Raw genomic sequence first — 13,202 nt, 5'->3', positions numbered from 1 at the left:
GTGCCCCAAGGGGTATTTAAGAAGTATGCCTTCACAGTGACTGAAGGATTAAAATCAGTTACTAGGTTTAGCTACATTTCTCATAAGACAGGCTAGGTTATTAAAATATGTAATTCTACATCTCTGCCTGGGAAAATGGTAGAAAAGCCAATCAAGGATATTTCCCTCTTATTTTTTAAAATCGAATTTATTGATAAAATCAAGAAAAGTAACTACATTTTTTTTTACTTTAGACCGCATCAGCCAGGTATGGCGTAAAACCACATCTGCCACTCGTCATATCTACAGAGCTGGAATAAATATCTTCAGCTGGCACTGGCTCTGAGCTCAGGGACGACAGAGTTTTGTTAACTGCTGACCACTAAGCAGGGCCAAGCTATCTAGAAGTGGGCAGTTGGAAGAACAGAGGACAGTCTTAGCACTACCCCTTTTGACTTGGAGACAGCAGGGATGGATACTCTTATTCATCCCCAGAACCCTTCTTGACTACCAGGCTCCAGCCAAGGTTGGTGAGGAAACCAGTTTGGAACCTGCTAGGTGCGAAGAGATTTCATATAAACAGGGGAGCAGTTAAGGTGCTGAAGACCAGCCTTTTGTTTCAAATACTTTTATTGTTCTAATATATGTTATGATAACACATACTCTTGCCTAATTCCAAATACCAGCAAGGTGCTTATTATGAAACAGTAAGTAAACTTCCCCTCACCTCCTTACCAATACCTATTCCTCACATGTAGAGAGAAAGGTACGATAACAGAAGATAGCAAGGTCTATGTAGCATGCTGCGTGGTAATTGTCATCAGTATAATTCTCAGGCAGTGCAGATAGTGCAGGCAGGTAAGCTCGTGCTCATTTTAGTGGTTGAGAATTATAGTAATGGAGCCCATTGAAATTCAACAAGCTTTGTTGTGCCCGTGTACAGCGTGGTTGCTATTTTTCCCATGCCTAGGATATTCTATATTCTAAATAGCTAATCCCTAACATCCGGGGATCAGCTGCCTTTGTTCCATAACAGCTATTGTTTCCTAGTCGCCAGAGAAGCAGGGACATCATCTTACTCTTTTTTAGAGTACAGCAGGTATGTTTGGAGGTTTGATACACCCAGCAGTACATATGCTGGGTAAGCTTGGAATATGCAGTCCACAGTGTTTAGGACCTCCAGCCAGTAATATTTTAATTTGAGGTATTCCAAAAGAATATGTTTTAAAGAATCATCCATATTGCAGACTCTCCAACATTTCTAGGGCATTGCTTATCACATTCCCACCTATTTTGCGGGGTGTGGTACCAGTAAGTAATTATTTTGTACTTTGTGCCTTGTATAACAGCAGTGCTATTCAAGTGCTAGTGAACACCTCCCCTAACTCCTTGGGCCCGATTCACAACAGTAATCTGAGACAAAATCCTAACTTTACGACTTTTGGTATTCACAAAGGGCATTAAGAGTAGTACAGTTAGTATTTTGTCTCAGTTAAACTTAAAATGTGGTCTTTTAAGGCCAAAACTTAAGTTTAACTGAGACAAAATCCTAACTTTACTACTCCTAAATGCCCTTTATGAATACCGAAAGTTGTAAAGTTAGGATTTTGTCTCAGATTACTTTTGTGAAGCAGGCCCTTTGTTTGATAGCTCCCTACTCAGTTCTCTTTCCTATCTTTTTTTCCCAGCCTTTTAGCCATTGTCTCATTCTGGAATTGTAATTTGTATAGATCTTATACAAGTTTCGTGCTGTTTTCCCATGATAGTAACCACATTTATTTGGGTACTGCAGGCCAAGAATTGAACATTAGAGTTTATGGCCTCATGTGTAATTTGTCTGTTGTAAAATCTTTCAGTTTCTGATATATCCTAGAGCTTATGAATATCCAGGGAGGATCTAATTTCTGAGCATACGAACATATTACAGTCACTTACAACCTACTTGTCTCCATATTTCAAAGTTTCCGTCTTTGTCGGCTTGGTCAAATTCAGAGTTACCTTGGATTGATGTCAATTGGGATCAGAATGTTGAGAGTTTCTTTTTTCCTGCTGTTTTGAACCCAGACTAAAGAGGCTGCTCTCGTCACGGATGAGTCATATAGAGCCCATGCTTTGATTTGATTTTGATTTGAATAAACAATTTGTAAAGCGCACGAATGCCCTCGGGCGTCTTGGCGCTGAGTCTAATAAGGGAAGGACAGCCTGAGTGAGCATGGCCTTAGGCTGAGAAGAGCCAGGTTTTTAAGGCTTTTTGGAATCCAAGCAGAGAGGGGCTGTTCTTTATTGATAGTGGTAATTGGTTCCAGGTCTTGGCTGCATGCAGCAGGAAGCTTCTACCTCCCCATTTTAGTTGCTTAAATCTGGGGATTTTGATCAGTTTTGCATTGCTTGATCTGAGCTTTTTTTTAAGCATCCAGGGGACCAGATCTATGTATACTCCTCCGATTGTCTGATCCATAAAGCGCTAGTTATTTTCTGATTCAGATTTTGTCAATTCTGCTATTTATCTTAGTCATCTGCCTATGTAGATTTGTTTTGATGTGCACCTATTGGCCACAACCTTAGCTGAGGAGTTTCTTTAGCAGCTCTTCACCCTAAAACCAGGACCTAGGCTCACTGTTTCAAATGTTCCTTTAAAGAACAGCCATAGCAAACAGTTGAAAGCCTTCTCTGCATCAAGTGAAAGGATGAACACTTTTACCTGTCCTATATACCCTGTCAATCAAGGGGGTTCTTTGTATTTTTCTGCAAATCCGCTCAAGAAGAAACCTGCCTGGTCCTCTCGGATGCCTCCTAGCCTATAGGCCAAGATTCCTGTTAAAATGTTTACATCCATATTTATCAGGTAGATTGGCCTGTATGAGTATATCCCTCCCTGGTTTTGGAAATCAGTGCCGGTGACATTGTGTCCATGATCGCTGTAGTTGGTGTAAAGGTCTTTTATAGTTGTGGTAGTATCAGTGCCAGTAACTTAACAAATGTTTTGTAAAAGAGAGGTGCAAGTCCATCAATACCCAGTGACTTATTTGCTTTTAACGACCAATGTTCCTTCGGTAGTATCGTAAGCTACAGCCCATCAGAGATACCTAGGGCCGCAAGTCTATTATTCGGGAACTAGGCAGCGCCAGAAACGAATACACTGCCACAGAGAGCATTGTAGTTGACTACCCAGCGCTTCAAGATTTCTTGACTCTGCTGCTTGAATGGGAGGCGATACTCACGATACCTCTGTGGTGTCTTACTCAGCCTGAGTACACCTGGAAGGGGACAAATCAGGCCTCCTATTGGTGTGTCTACTCAAATTGGAAGTACAAGAGACACAAGTGACAGTTCTACAAGATGCAGGCGGGGTGCTACATTACTCTCAGCAAGCTATGCTCTGTACATTTCATCAATAATACCCAGACCTGCCCCCTTCTCCTGGTATCTCTCCTGTTTCTTAACACTGTTCTTTGTTCGCGTCTCCCCGCGCCATATGAAACTGATACTATATTGCAGGGTACAGCCTCGACTCTTTTTTCGATTACGTTTTTTGTTTATTTGTCTAAAATGTGAAACCTTTATAACAACCTTTCATCCGTAGCATTTTGAGTAATGTCATGCAATATCGCTGCCGGACCTTCGGTTGTCGGCTGATAAGCTGTGTTCTAATGCGCTACTGTTATTCTATGTGACTGGCCGGCCCTGGCGGTTGTAGGCCTGTAATTGTGATCCTTTCTTGCTAATAAAGGTTTTTAAAAAAATAAATAATACCCAGACCTCTATGATTCACCATTTGATGTTGCCCAACCTGAGATAGCCTCCATTTTTGACAGAATACATTTTGCCAGGCTGCCGCCATCTGATCATTCAGCATAAACAGGGGTTATTGATGACCAGGCCACCGGTAAAGAGCTGAGTCCTATAAAATATTTGGCACTTTCCTGGTACCTAACCTTGTTGATACATATATTTAGACTCTGTCTTTTTCGTGTTGGTTGCTGTCCTTGGGCTGCTCTGTGTGTCTTGCTGCACCAACCCCGGATTTTATCTAAGGCCGGATTTTAACCCACACCTCGCGGCTCCCGCTCCGCGGGACCCGCTTCGCCTCAAAGACCCAGAGGCTTGGAAAGGACTTACCAGGGAGGAGAAAGGGCCGAGCAGGGCTGCGAGCGCGCAGGGACTCGATGTTCCAGGAGTCCCTGCCGGCCGATAGCATACACCTGGCCCGCTCTCCCTGCTATCTAGCCCCGCCCCCCTGAGCACCGGGGGTTTGAAAGCCTCGCCTCATTCCTTGCTTCACGGGACTCTGTCTTTTTCGTGTTGGTTGCTGTCCTTGGGCTGCTCTGTGTGTCTTGCTGCACCAACCCCGGATTTTATCTAAGGCCGGATTTTAACCCACACCTCGCGGCTCCCGCTCCGCGGGACCCGCTTCGCCTCAAAGACCCAGAGGCTTGGAAAGGACTTACCAGGGAGGAGAAAGGGCCGAGCAGGGCTGCGAGCGCGCAGGGACTCGATGTTCCAGGAGTCCCTGCCGGCCGATAGCATACACCTGGCCCGCTCTCCCTGCTAGCCCCGCCCCCCTGAGCACCGGGGGATTGAAAGCCTCTATTTGCCCCAATCACCATTTAAGTGGATCAAGACTCCGCTGCGCGGGAGCGCACCCGGGAGAAGCCCGGGACAAGGGCGGGACCGTCTGTGGCCGTCCGGGGACAAACGAGGACGGGACGGGCCACCCTACTAACTTCTGCGTCCAAAATTTACATCTACAGTGCATTCTTGCAAAAAGGACATTCACATAAATATAATCAAGGTACGTGTCCAACTAAACAATTGCCGGTAAGGTGGGGTCGACAGAGATTCGCACAGACTCGTACACAGTAATAAGAACGTGACTCATTGGGATATTCAGTACTATTATCTCTAATACGCTTGCAATAGGAAAGTGAAATGGGATTCAAAAAATTACGTTCGCGCACAATATTTATGAAGCGGATGGGTACTGAGGATGCTGTTAGGAAATCTACAGATAAAGCAATAAAACATGGCCGAATTTCTTTAACTCCGGCAATTAGTAATTATTTCTCTGCTCTACCATCTAAAAGGGAACCTGACACGAATTTGCCGGAAACAGAAATCAAACCTAATTCACATTTAAGTACTGGGGATCAAACGTGCTTATCAGTGACATCTCATCTGACTCATAACTTAAGCGATATGGTTCCTATCAATACGTTCAATCACTCCTTACACGACCGAGAATTAATGGACCATGAGGCAATTCTCCTAAAATCCTCAACCCCTATAAGAGGCACTGGGAGTTCACCCAAGCCAGAGGATCTAAGTGCTGATAATCTGAAGTCAGCAGAATACAACTCAGAACCAAAGTTGTCTAAAAGTTTTATAAAAAAAACATCAGAACAATTCATGGAAATTGACTCTTTTCTGGATCCTTTTTTATCTGAAAACAATAATTTCGCTAAATCCACAACACCAATATCAAAGGCTCTATTTTCGTTACAAGAAATATTAGAATCGGTTCTCTCCTTTCTAGGAAATATTCTAGAAAATTCAGACCAAACTTTAGATGTCCAAATAGGTATACTAAAGTTTCTAGTAGAAGAGAAAAGGAAAAAAGAGTCCCTCAAATCAACGGAAAATCAATTAAGCAATAATACTAAGCAAGTGGAAAATGTCCAGAAACAAACAAAATGCGATTCTAGTACTCAAACATCAGAGAAAGCAATAATAGAAGCACAAAAAAGGGAAAAATCTGAAACTCAAAATGAATCTACACTTTACTCCTTAAAAAATTATTTAGAGAAAAACCTCAAAAAAACGTCAAACAATTTAAAATTTTCTCAAAACATAAAAAAACGGATATGTATGATAATGATTCTGTCAAAGACGATCAGGATACTAGCATTAAAAACATATCTGAAACTGTAAAAGGAGAAATAACCAATAAAAATATGGAAACTAAGCAAGAAGGACAAAAAAAGAGGAGGAAAAAACCACTAAGAAGGATTCACAAAAAGAAAACCCGCAAACTAAAATTCCAAAAATCTACTATACCTCAAAAAGATCAAGAGGAACAAAAAGTAGAAATTATAAAGCCACACACCACGAATAAAGCGGAATTTACTAAAGGAAATACCAAAGAGAAAATACAAATACTGAACCCAAGAGCAGATGAATACTTACCAGTAAGGACACTTATAAATCCAGGACACGAAAATATAGGGGTCGGAGGAGGTGATGAGAGGTATTCCCAACGCGGTGAAAAGACACAGTCTAAACTACTCCAATTCGAAGAACTTTTTCCTACTGATAATGTTCCACTTAATAGAGGTAGGATACTTAATCTTCTGCAACATATATGGCCTCTCCAATCACTGACCAGCAATGAAATAGATTTAGTGACTTTTCCAAAAAAAGATTACAACAAAATTGCACTGGTTTCCTTCTGGTCATCAGTCCTACCAGGGATCATTCTTAACGAAAAAGAGATATTACATAAATTTGGATACGATGTAATTGAAAAATCTGAGCCTAAAGAAAATAAAACCTATAAAATATTCAAGGATCATACGCGATCAATCTTTAGTGCGCAACCAAAAAATTCTCTTAGAATTCCCTCCGTGCCAGAAGATCTGGGATCAAGTAACTCAAGAGGTATGCACCCAGGGGAGGATATTTTGAAAATTCAAGTAAACCATGGGGAAAGGGCAGTCTGGTATCTAGATTCAAGCGAGAAGAAAGCCACTGATAATGTAAAGTCCTAGTCTTGGATATCGGAGACACTGAATAGCAATAAAATTTCCACTAACCTGAAACATTCTGTTTAACAATGGACTAAAGATAACATCGTGGAATATGGCTGGGAGAACTAAAAACAAAATGACAGAAGCTCTATATAACCAGCCTGATATCCTGACTTTGCAAGAAACTTGGGCAATAGAACCCTTCGCCCAGAAAGGCTACTATGTCTATGATATACCAGCTAAAGCAGCTAACCGGGGCCATGCTAAAGGAGGTCTGGCTATTCTAATGAGGGAAGAACATCTGTGGGCTCAGGAGATAATCGAGACTAACCTTGACAATTTACAATGTATTAAGTTCTTTTTAAACACTCACAATACTGCCCCACAAAACGCAATTCTGCTCTTCAATATATATGCCCCCCCCCCGGAAAAAAGCAAGATACCTTATTTATAAATATCATGGAAACCATCACGCAAATAATAGAGGACCAGTCTTTTCTGTCTTATATAATAATGGGTGACTTTAACGGAAAAATTTCAAATTCCGAAATAAGAAAGTGGGAAAGTATATACGATGAGGAAATACTGGACATTTCAACTCCCCAATTCCCCAAAGCTATCCACTCAGATAAAAGAGGTAAAATGTTGCTATCAGCGCTGCCTAACATAAATGGGGTAATCCTGAATGGTAATGTCGAAGGAGATATCCCGGCATCATATACTAGACGGGGAAACGGGACCTCTTCCATTATAGATTACATCATCTGCGGTATGGATCTATTTGAAACAGTTATGTCGTTGCATTCCAACTTTACAGCAGATAGCGATCATGCACTGATGCAACTAATTACCTGCTGGTCAGTTCACCCTACTGGTGCAGGACAGATTATCCTTTATAGAAATGCAACCTTGGTAAATAGTGAACAGAGACGCATCTTCTGGAACTCATTTCTTATGGACAAAATAACAGCTTTGATTAAATATACGCAATTTTTAAGGAAAACTTATTCTGATGACCCAATAGCAAATTTTGAATACATAATCAAGGAACTCAAAGAGGCAATATTAAATAAGTTACATCAGGATACTATAGGTAACAAATCGCAGAAAAATATTAACAAAAAAAACCTCGGAATTCATTAATAAGGAAAAAACTTAATAAACAGATACGCGCTCAATATACAAACTCTTCTCCTTCAAGAAAGAAAGAAATAAATAAGCTGAAAAATCAGCTGAGAAGAGAGAAATTAAGTCAGAAAAAAACTCTTCAAGACCGCAATTGGGTTGAAATACAAATAGCCGCAAAAGAATATAACCAGAGCAAATATTGGTCTCTAATTGCCAAATTAACCGGAACAAAAAAGAAACTACAAGCTATACCGGTTCCGCCTAAAGACTGGGAAATTTATTTGACCGATCTTTATAAAGCAAATACGGCTAAACTAATTGAAAAAAGAGCAGAAAACATTAAGGAAAAGCAAAAGTCATCCATACCAAAAACCACGGCAATAATGGTGGAAACGCATATTCGAAAAGCTCGAAGTACTGGTGCCTTCGGTCCTGACCAAATTTCGATCAAGGTCCTGCAGGCAGACCCCAAGGAATGGAGTCTTATGCTAACACCACTTTTCAACCACATTTTGAATACTGGACAAGTACCAAAATCTTGGCAGGGGAGTATCATCATCCCCATACATAAAAAAGGGAGCAAAATAGTAGCAGGAAATTATCGTCAAATAGCATTGATGGATGCCACCGGAAATTTTTTCGCTGCGGAGGTATTACAACATCTGAAAAATTGGGCATTTTCGCTGGGTCTAATACCTATGTTTCAAGCTGGCTTTAGACCTAAGCACTCTGTTACGGATAACATTGCAATCATCCAGGTTATCCTTGATAAATATGTAACTCGGAATACTCAAACTGTTTATGCAGCATTCATTGATTATTCTACTGCATTTGATCGTGTCGATCGACCTACACTATGGAACAAATTAAGGAGTCTCGGCATTTCCGAACAATTGCTACAGGTAATAATAAGCCTCCACACCAAAACTTGGTGTCAAGTACAAATGGGGGGTGAAAAAGGACTAACGAAAATAATAAAAACAGCCAACGGTCTTAAGCAAGGATGTCTCTTAGCCCCTATGCTATTTTCTCTATATCTCAGTGACTTACCACATCAGTTACAACAGGGCTCGAGTTTGCCTCCAAAAATTAATAAACAAAGTATACATGCGTTGCTTTACGCTGATGATATAGTGATGTTTGATCTTACTCCCTTTGGTCTGCAAACACTATTAGACATCCTGTATAAATACTCAAAAGATAACTTTCTAATTCCAAATATAAAGAAAACAAAAGTTGTAGCCTTTTCTGGGAGGAAACCAAGTGCTAAATATAATTGGAGGCTAGGTGGAGAAAAGATAGACGAAGTAGATGAATATATATATCTTGGAAGGACTCTCTCAAAGAATTTAAAAAATACAAAACATATAGATAACTTAATAAAGAAATCCGATCTACATGCTGGAGCACTTTCAAGACTTTATAGTGCTACTGGTAGCAGGCACTTTTCCTCACTGTTAAAAATATACAGAGTAAAGATTCCTGCTGTCCTATCCTATGCGACGGAATATATCCCTATAAAGCAGTGGGGTTACATGGACCGTAAAGAAGGAAAAATCCTGAAAAGAATTATGAAGGTCTCAGCTTCTATACCAGTCCAAGTTCTAAGATTAGAATTTTCCATAACAAGTTCTTATGCCACGGCCGTGGCTAACCTTATTAGGTGGGCTTATAACCTCCTTCACGCAAAGGAGGGCACGCTAAGATTCCTGCTGAAAAATGAAACCTTTGATTCAGAAGCTGCTAAGCAAACTTTTCTAGGGAACATGACTGCTGCATTTCGAATGGCAAAAATCTGTCCAGACACTTTACTCACCTGGTCTGTATCACAATTGAAACTTTTTCTTAAATGTTTTACCCCAAAATTGAGTTACGACCTCGACCTTGCACATAGCGAAAAACTATCTACCTACAAATCTTTTACAGACTTACTGGAGTATAAACATATCCAGCCGTACATTGGGTTCTCCCTAACGCATAGTGCAAGGAGGGCGATCTCAATGTTAAGACTAGGCATAATGCCTGTGCAATCTTTTAAATCGAGATGGTCATCTGGAGAATCTTCACTCTGTTCTCTCTGTCAAGGGGGTGACCAGACCATTGAGCATTTATTATTTGTATGCCCTAGTTCTAACGTAATAGTAGCTCGTGCTATGTATATTAACCCTATATATCGCACTTGCAGGATCACAAAGGTAAAAGAACTATTAACAGTGTGTAAACAGCCTCCGAACGAACTTGTATGCTATAATTTCTATAAATTTTTTTAATCTTTGTTATTTTTATACTGATTAATGATGTAAATTTTCTTTGGTTTTTATTATTTGTTTAATGTTAAATTTGTGGTCCTCTGTTGAGTACCAACACAAATAAAATCTTTTTGACTTGACTTTTATACATATATTTAAAGCCCTAGAGGCCGGTTGCCTCCCTGCTACTCTCTGTGAGGCCATTTGGACCTCGCTGTTAAAGCCTGGCCCAGACCCTTCCAACCCTGGCTCCTTTCTCCCTTTTTCCATTTTGAACATAAACTAAAAGATCCTTAGTAAAATGCTGGCTACTAAATTATAGTGAGTGATCCAACAGCTAGTCCATTCGGATCAGTATAGCTTTGTCCCTGAATATCCAACGTCTGCATAGAATATGGAGGAGGTGCACCCCATCAGACCCATGGTGGTTGTCCTTGTACTAGACTTGGCAAAGCATTCGACACACTGCATTAGGCACTATCTTTTAATGGTTTTGAATGATTTTGTATTCAAAGCCCATGCAATGCATTTGGCTCGGTTCCTTAACACAGATCCAACAACCTGGATTCATTTTCAGGGTCACATATCAGCACCCATTCTAGTACATGGGGACACCAGACAAGGTTTCCCTCTCCCTCCCCTCCAATTGTGCTTGCCATGAACCCTCTCATAATCTGGGTATGGTGGGACAGAGGAGCTTTGGGGATGCCTCTCCCGGACAGTCTCCACACAATGTTGTTCTACGCGAATGATGTATTCTTATATCTGAAAGACGTTGCACATGACCATTCTCCTATTGTCTACCTTCTTGAGAAGTTCAGAGTGTTGTCAGGCCTTGGAGTCAGCTGGAACAAGTGCTATCAGTTCCTGCTTCTTACTGCGTCTTCCCACCCCCAGCAGTTTATCCTGGGATTTGAGCTAATCTGTTGGGAAGGGGTTTCCTTCAAATAGCTCAGTAAACCGTATGTTCCACTCCGACTCGGGTCTCCTAGACGGGAACCTGAACTCAGCTATTTCGTCCCTCCGCACGCAGAATGCCTTCTGGCAATCGCTACCACTGTCCGTAATGTCACACATAGCACTGACTAAGATGGTAATGCTGCCTCGCCCCTTAATCGACTACACCAATCTCCCGGTGCGCTCCTCAGAGAATTTATATAGCATGGGTCTTGCCGCTGCACTGCATCGCTCTGGCCATGCTGTTGAGTATGATGGACTGAGTGCCCCTAACTTTGAATGTTATCTGGCTGAGATGTGCACTGTTGCATCATCCCTAATTCTTGGAGACATCCTATGGCTCTCGGTCCCGGGAGTCCCTCTTTGTACAGACCTCCCCCACCTTCTGTCAGTAGCGTTATGCTGCCTGGCTAGAGGCTGCTTGATTACCAAATCCATAACTTCTTGTGCCCCTGCAATACCACTGCTGGGTTTACCCGAGCCTTTGTGACACTTGAGGGTTTGCAAGTTACCCCTCTGGAAACGGGCTGGCATAATGATCCTGGGTGATCTACCTCAAGATTGGCACCTATCACAGTTTCCAGATCAGGTGGAACACCATGGCCTTCATGGAGGCCAATTCCTTACTTATGGCCTGGTGAGGAACGCCCTCGGATGGACATGGTCCAGAGTAGACACAGAATCACCCACACATAAATTGAACTCTCTACGTACCTTGGGAATGGGTGGCGGGATTATCACTTGGCTCAATAAAGCTTTGGCTAACCACTCACAGGTTTCTATTACAGATCACTCAGGAAGCCTGAAAGGGGGGATTTGGCAGGGCCCTTCATCTGAGGGAGGTTCTAGAATTACAGCAGAAAGTCTCACGTAATGCTCAGCTGAAACGTGTACAGTATTATATACTTCACAGAGCTTACCTTTCATCGACAAACATCAATAGGATTTTTGCTAGTACATCAGACTCCTACGCTCAATACATCTCTCCAGCACCTGACCTAAAACACATTCTCTGGGTCTGTCCCTCTCTCCATAAGTCGACTCAAATCGATCACCAGGTGGCCCTAATTAAACTCTTGGGAGGTGGTTGCATTAGGCATATACCAATGTCCTTAACTTGGAGTAGGTGCTCGTAAATAAAAATGGCCACTTACTGGAAGAGTCCTTGACCTAGTGCCTCATCACACTGATACCTCAAGGTGTGGGCGGAGGCTGAGAGCGTAGCTCTCCACAAAGTGGAAGTCGGTAGTTGCCAACTGGGATGCCCTGCTGTTCAAGTTAATCAAAACTTCAGATGGGGACCCCTCCTCAAACTTCTATTACCTTAAGACTCAACCACCTTTCCCACAGGACCACCTATTGGTCGCTAGACCACTGCCGCACACTACCCCTCAACGAGGAGCCCAACACTGATTTCTTACTTTGGCATATAGTAGGGTTGATAAATTCCCTCTGTGCTTTACACGTCAGCTTTGTGTTTCATTTGTTGTACCCTTGATCCCCCTTTCTTATTGTTTCACCAAGTTATTGCATTTGGCTGTCGCTCACCCTGTGTCCTGCCACTTTACACCTCGCACTGAGACCCTTACTTAGAACGCTGCACCACTTCCCCATCTGTGGTAATGATCCCTCAACCGGCTGCTATACTTAACTCACTACAGACCAGGTGCCGCTCGAGGCATTTACTCTGCCGGATTACCTGACCAACGAGGTGACCGCCGAGGGACGTGAACACCTTCAGGGACTGCGAGGACTAGCGGGTGCTGCGTTACCTGACTCGCCGCAGCTGGTCCTCTTCCCGCCCCCTCCCGCTATTTACAGATAGCCTTTGACGCGCTAGCGGGACGTGCGCGGAGCAAAGCGCGGAGCGAAGCCCGGGCAAAGGGCGGGCCCTCTGAGGCCCTCAGAGGCCTGCAGAGACTGGACTGAGCACTAGACGCCGGTGCTCTCGGGACTTGGGACTCTTGACAGCTAGGTACTCTTATTGACAACATCTGTCATATTTACTTAGGACAAAGGCGCGGACACTGAGTGTTGTAGCCGTGTTGTTTTGTTTTGTTTTTAACATTATTATTTATCTTAACTATTTGTAAAATTGTTTCAGAATCTGTTTAATTTTAAGCTAGTAAAATGTATAAGGAGAAAT

The 13,202-nt window shown here is 42.2% G+C and overlaps 1 protein-coding gene across 4 annotated transcripts in view; it reads left to right on the top strand.

Moving 5' to 3' along the window:
- The window catches only part of ALPK3 (alpha kinase 3), a 1,275,893-nt gene that overhangs the window by 521,811 nt on the left and 740,880 nt on the right, over positions 1–13,202 (top strand). The gene's annotated exons all lie outside the window — the stretch shown is intronic.

The sequence above is a fragment of the Lissotriton helveticus genome, chromosome 3_2 (assembly GCF_964261635.1).
Source record: "Lissotriton helveticus chromosome 3_2, aLisHel1.1, whole genome shotgun sequence".
Taxonomy (NCBI): Eukaryota; Metazoa; Chordata; class Amphibia; order Caudata; family Salamandridae; genus Lissotriton; species Lissotriton helveticus.
This window is presented reverse-complemented; position numbering and strand designations above follow the sequence as displayed.